Consider the following 7,072-nt stretch of genomic DNA (forward strand, 5'->3'; position numbering starts at 1 on the left):
AGAAAAGGATAGGGTAGTTCCAGATGGGTTAACCCCACTATCAGTGTGACAGAAGTTAAGCGGTCCCTTTACAGAAAAGTCTGTCTCAGTCGAGGTGCTGCATCATCTCCAGGTGTTCAGTCACAGCTCTGCAGCATATAAGACCTGTAAAGCGACCATTCCTCTTCCATGCAATCCCTCCCATAGGCAGTGTCCTGCCTTCTTTGGCCTGGGGAGAGAAAACTAACATGGCAGTTGGGGCAGAAATGGCACTGGCAAAAGACCCTTTTCTCTGTGTGCAGGGAAAATGAGTGGCACCATGAGGGGTGACAGGAGAGAGCTGCTCTCAAGGAGACAGTTGCTGTCTGGGCCCACGGGGCGATGGCCCCAGATGCAGCCATGGAAGCAGGAGTCTGCCAGGGCTGAATGCAGATGGCAGATAATCTGGGGACAGAAAGAGTGTAAACTCACAGGTTCAACCTGTGTTCACCCTACTCAGTTCACCAGAACATCCAGTCTTGTTAGTAAAGCAGATTTGGACTTAATGATAGGCAACTGGGACAATTAAGTATTTCAGTTCAACTATTTCCTCAAAAATGTTCTCCTCATAAATTACTGGCTGAAAGGAGAGAAAATGCTTTGGGCAAGCCAGACACAGACTTACTCTTACACAGTCTGTGAAAGAGTTGAGAACAACTGGGGCACTAGTTCTCCTGTCTGCTCCCATAAAATGTTTTTATTTGTCTGGTTACTGCTGGTCATTCAGGTTCTGGGAACTAACTGGCCATTGCATGGAAGAGAAAAGAAAAAGAAAAGAAAAAAAATGTTTAAAAGAGGTAGTACTTCCCTGCTGGTGATGTGTCCCTGAACATAGATTTCCCTTTCCCTCTTAACTGCCCTGTCATTTTTTGGCCCCCTTGGTGTTGCTCCATCTCTCCAGTATGGTCATCTCTACAGACAGAAACTTGTGTTTAATGGCAGCTTCTGGCTGCTGGTGAAGGCAGGATTTCTCTCTGATATCCACCCAAGGCTCTGAAGGGCATCACTTCTGTGCAATGGAACTTTGTCACCTGCGCTGAACCCTCACAGTCCCTGCAGCCAGATTTTTGTACTTCCTCAGGTTGTAGAAAATCTGGAGAAGACCTAGTCAGTTATCAACATAGTGGGTCCCTTGAGACATGCTGGAATATCAGGCAGAAAGACTATTTCCAGGTCTCCAGAGGCATTAATTTCACCTACAGATGGGAGTCTCATATCGGGAGCAGTGATCCCATACAAGACACCAGAATCATTACCATTAGTGGGGCTTTAACTCTGGAGTTTTCAAGGAGGAACTCACTTGTCAGGGCCATTGGGGCACTAATAGGCTTTAATAGTCACAATCAGCCTCAGCTGGGGTCTCCCCCACACCCTCTGCTCATGGGCCCAGGAGCCTCATTTCAGCTCAGCACAGGGCTATTGCTCCCTGACTAGCTCCAGCTGCATTACAGCCATATCTGTGTCTGGTTGGGGTCCCTAGTGATCCAGGTACTGTTGTAGACTTTGCTTCTTGCTGTAGACTTGCTTTTTGAGTCTGTGTACATATTGACTGGTTATTTTTGTCTCTTTTATTTTAGCTACTTCCATGAAGTGAAATATACTGCTATTTTTATGCCTGTTTTGACACTTGGACTCTTGTGCCTCTTGGATGGTGATTGTTAGAGCAGACAATATTTTTAACTTAGGACAAAACCATATCACTCCAGTTCCACAAAGAGGTAAGTTTTGGGTAGTGATGAATTGCCAAATCCAGAACAAAGATGTGAAAATATTGAAGTTTCTTCCAAACAATTCTGAGTGGATGTGGAATGACTTTTGAATCTGTGAAGTGTGGAGAGTAGCAGTATGAGTTTTTGTAGCAGGAGGCCTATTTAGCTAGAGTATTAGCCGGGTTGAGAACAACATGACTTACATTGTAAAGAAAAGGATGCTTTGTCATAAGCACAACAGTGAGTAGAAAAAGATCCCAGATACTTTGGCTCAAAGAACATTTCAAACTGATGAAGAAATGAGGGCACAGACATGCATTTAAGAATTGTTTTCTTTATGTTCACCTGTATTTTTCTTATTGTCCTGATTTTAGCTGGGATAGAGTTAATTTTCTTTCTAGTAGCTGGTGTAGTGTTATGTTTTGGATTTAGGATGAGAAGAATGTTGATGATAACAGTGATGTTTTCAGTTGTTGCTAAGAAGTGTTTAGACCAAGTCAAGGATTTTTCAGCTTCTCGTGCCCAGCTAGTGAGAAGACTGGAGGGACGCAAGAAATTGGAGGGGACACAACCAGGACAGCTGACCCAAAGGAATGTTCCATACCACGTGAGGTCATGCCCATTATATAAACTGGGGGGATTTGGCCTGAGGGGGATCACTGCTTGGGAACTAACTGGGCATCGGTCAGTGAGTGGTGAGCAATTGCATTGTGCATCACTTGTTTTGTATATTCCAGTTCTTTTATTAATATTATTGGCACTTTATTGTTGTTGTTATTACCATTATTATTTTCTTCCTTTCTGTCCTATTAAACGGTTCTTATCTCAACCCACGAGTTTTACTTTTTTTTTTTTTCTGATTCTTTCCCCCATCCCACTGGGTGGGGGGAGAGTGAGTGGCCAGCTGTGTGGTGCTTAGTTGCTGGCTGGGGTTAAACTGTGACACTTATGCTAGCAAAGGATAGTTGTCTGTTAGCCTAAGTAGTGTCTGCATACCTTTCATATGTTCATGAACTGCACTATAAATCTGAAGTGGCCAAGTGCAGGCATATCAATGTGAGGTGGTCTCACCATTTCAAAGTTGAATATGATCACCATCCTGTAAATCTAAGCAGTCTTCGTATAATTTTTGTTCAGATTCAGAATGTTCTAGATTCAGAGACCTGAAATGGCTCCAAATACTCTGGTACAAAAGCAGAAACAGCCTCTCCCTTGGAGAGGGCCAGGGTAACATTCAGAAGATGGTGCTTGATATGTTTATGGGAGGGGTTGTATGAATCTCTTTTAGTGAACTCAGTGATCCAGACCCTTCTCGTGCTGCATTTAGTTCTCTTGACTCGAGATGTGCACAGGAATTGCAACCCATCCTTCAAAATCCAAGCAGTATTACTGGTTTGTTAAGGTGATTAGTGTGGATTTTTGTCTCAAACAGCTCTCATCAAGTGTGTCTCTGAGCTCTATAAGCTCTAATGCTTATTATCTGATCACATCTTAGTTCTGGCAGAAGTTAGTGTCTGTAGCAAAGAGATGAGAAAACTGTGCTAAAGAGAAAGGAAGTGACCTACTTAGAGTTGTAGAGGAGGAGTGAGAGAGGAGTGTGAAACCCAGCATAAGTCAGGAGCCTGGTCTCCTTCATTTGACTCGTAGGCAATGCTTCCTCCAGCACAAAGATAACTTCTAGACTCTGCAACCTAGACGCCGTTCTGATCTTAACTTCCCCATTCCCTTCTCCCCAGGGGCTGTATTAAGGACAGAGTGTGAGAGCTGCACTTTCCCTAGCTGCCATTTTGTGGTGAGGAACAAATGAGCATCGGTTGGCTGACTCCTGATGCTCATTGGTATGCTAGGAGGGAAACCTGGCATGCTGCAAAGAGCACTTTCTGTAGTCTGTAAAGAACTGGGATGAGGAAGGGGTGAACAAAGTGCTCAGAGGGCACTAGGATCCAGGGAAGAGAGTCCTCCCAAGTGCTAGTTCGCTCTGACATGGCCCTGCTTGTACTGGATGATCCTTTCTACTTTGTTTCTCTGTAGCTCTTTCTCACTATGTACAAGGCTGGGTGAGTTTCAGAGACTGGAGGTTCTTACTCTATTTTCCATGTACCTCCAAGGCTGAAAGAAGGCTTTCATTTGTTGTAGTACAATGATGAAAAATCTATCAGAGAAAAGTGACATAGTTCATTTAAAGCTGCTTGATCAGTCAGAGGCTAAGTTCTTGAGTATTGCCTCTCCTTGGAAACTGGCCTCTGAGGAAGAGGAGCTGTATGTTGCCAGCTCAGTTTAAAGTTCACATATCAAATGCTTGCAACAGTGTCCTCTCTGAGTTTTTCATTCAGTATTATTAATTGGTATTACTTAGCAACTATTTTGGAAGCAGTAGAAACTTCTCAAAATTCTTATCTGCTTATACACTGTTAATGGGGACATAGTAACAAAATTAACCAAATAAATTGCTCTGAATTACATGGACTCTAATCCTCTCAGCATTTAAGAATTTCTGCACAGATTGGTTGCTGTGTAATGATGACTGCAGCTACAGGGTGGAGGCTGTACTTGAATGGTATTTGATCATTTGCTGTTAGTGTTCTAGCTTTTGCCTCCACACAAAAAAGCTACTAGACTTGTTGCCTAGAGTAAGGGAGAAACCAAAAGCAAGTGATTCCAAGGAATACAAGAATTCTAGGTAGGGAACTCTTTAATATCTTAAACTAGTGCTTTCTGTGTGCAGAACTCAACCAACAATAAAATCATGATCTAAAGTCTCAAAGCTCCTACTCTCTTAAAATGGCAAAACATAATGTCCTTGTGCATAAGTGGATGAGTTCACCCGCTGTATAAGATCTTCAAGGAGAGACCATGAGAAGGAGGTCTGCTACTGCAACCCACAGCTTTTTTCTCCCTGGCTTGCACCTCACCCATTTGATGAAAAATCTCTGTAGGATTGCTGCATTACTGCCACCTCTGTTCTTGAGGCTAATAGCTTGCCAGTTTAATGTGAAGTTACTGTTCTGTCCTTTCTCTTCTTTCTTTTGCCATGAAGGATATCTGATCTGTGCCATACTACATCTCTTTCTTCCTTGTCCCCAATATTTTCCTGCATTTTTGATCTGTCATGATAGGTTGCTTTTCAAAAATCAACCCCATCCTTGATTTTTTTCTTTTTTTTTTTTTTGGGGGGGGGGTTAGGGTGGGATTGGGGTGGTAGATGAAATGAACAACCCAGTAAGTTAATATTAGCTGATCTCTCTCTGCCATACTTACCACTTCTGTAAATTTTTAGGCCGGGGAGAGCACTCACTCTTTTTCTTTGGACCTCTTGTACACCATTATCTTTTATGTTTTACCTACTTAACCTTGTATTGAGACTTATAGCTTTGTGTTTTACTATATCCATCTTAAGAAACAAGACCAGTCTTAATTAAAAGATATCAAGAGGATCCACAGACTCCCTAGGTAGTTTATTCCAGTAGTTAATCATCCTTATTATTAAATATGTATTCTAATTTTGGCATGTCTGGCTGCAGCGTCGAGGCATCGGATCCTATTATGTGGTTTTCCACAATATTCTAAAGAGCTTGTAGTACTTCATATTTTCTGCCAGGAAGCTGAATCTTCTTCTCTGTGATTGAGTCCTCCAAGTGTTATACTGAAAAAGATTGTCTCTAGCTTTCAGTTTTGTGGTTGTTTTCTATACCATCTGAAACATCACCTGAACTATGAGCACTAGTCTAGAACTGGACTTGACAGCATCAAAGCTAAAATGACCTTCATCTCCCACATCCCACTTTAAAGATCTAGGACTACCCTATGCTTAAGTCTTGTTCTGAGATGCTTCATGTTTGTGTTCTACATCTTTGTTGTTGTTTCAGAATAGAAGGTGCAGGCTCACTTTCTTTATTAAGGAGATGAAGCATTTAATGTATGCCCTTTAAATGATTACCATTCATTCTATGTACCAAATAAGACAAGAATCTTATAATGGAAAAATAGCATGCTGTGTAAGTGAAGACTATATGTATGTGAGACTTAGAAAAGCAACTGGGGGCTAGGGAATTGATGTAGCAATACAGTGCAACCAATGTTGCTAGAACATAAACGGACTTCCTTGATCTGTTCAGGAATCTGTTTCATGAAGTAACATAGTAGTTGGTGGTTGTAACGCCCTATGAACTGACACAGAGGAGAAGACACACCCCATGACCTCCACCCCATTTCTCTATCTGCTTCAGGAAGAGTAAATTATTATTTCTGGAAAGTGTATGCTCATGATACTAGAGAATGATGTCTTTTATCTATCTATTATACTCAAGAATTTATAGAACATTTAGCGTGTTGCTAAGTCAAAACAGTAAGGCAATGCAATAAATTCTGAGGCATTCAAAATATAAATATTACTGTGGTATATACTGATACATCCCAAGCTAGCCTCAGTGGAAAGGAAAGTATGAGTTTTAGCATGCATTAACAAATACATAAATGCTCCACTATTTGGGTGGATGACATGCTCTTTGTATTGATTTCTGCTAAAGTCTCTATTTTGGGGGCCATTTCCAGTATTGCCTTGTGCTACGTAGATTTGAAGATGACAAATATGTGTTGGTGGTTACTGTGGTTCCAGTTTCATTTTGCTTCTGCTAAAATGGTGGCTACTGTATCAGGGAGCAGAAATCCATTCTAACTACACTTCCATTAAATTATTAGGGTTTTTTTACAATAACAAGAACCTAATGAACACTTACTGCTTTATCTACAGCATAATTACCTGGTCCAAAACATCTGCTGGAAATATTTGTAGATTCGATGGAAATAGGAAGTCTTGTCCTTCATAGGAAGAGTTTGGTGTAATTCTTCTTTCATAGATCTTGCACACTGAGATTATGTCAATACTAGCAAGTCAGAGTGGCAAGGAACATTCCCAGGCTACAGAGCTGTTGCAGTGTTCCCCAACACAACTTCAGCACTGTGAAATAGCCCTGGCACAATATTTTGGAGGTTTAAAGAACTGGCTACCCTGGCAGCAGGCTGTGGCACGCCAGTTAACCTCAGTGCCCAGAACATTTCCAGGCATGTTCAGTTTACTAGTATAAATGCAGCCTAAGGGATTCAGAAACTAGTAACACTCCAAGCCCCCTGAGCAAGTAGGAGAATGCGTCTTCTGTCATGGGGTAATAAGGTACCTTCCCCTTACCAAAGCTCTAATATTTCCAAGTTTTCACTTTGGATTGCATAATGATTGAATTTCTTTTTTTTACTATTTCATAAAGCAGATGAGAAACTTACCATGTAAATCTTTTCTACCGAGCAATGTAAAAATCTAACGCAATATTAACCTATGAAAGAAGAGTATT

Source organism: Buteo buteo, chromosome 20 (assembly GCF_964188355.1).
Source record: "Buteo buteo chromosome 20, bButBut1.hap1.1, whole genome shotgun sequence".
NCBI classification, from domain to species: Eukaryota; Metazoa; Chordata; class Aves; order Accipitriformes; family Accipitridae; genus Buteo; species Buteo buteo.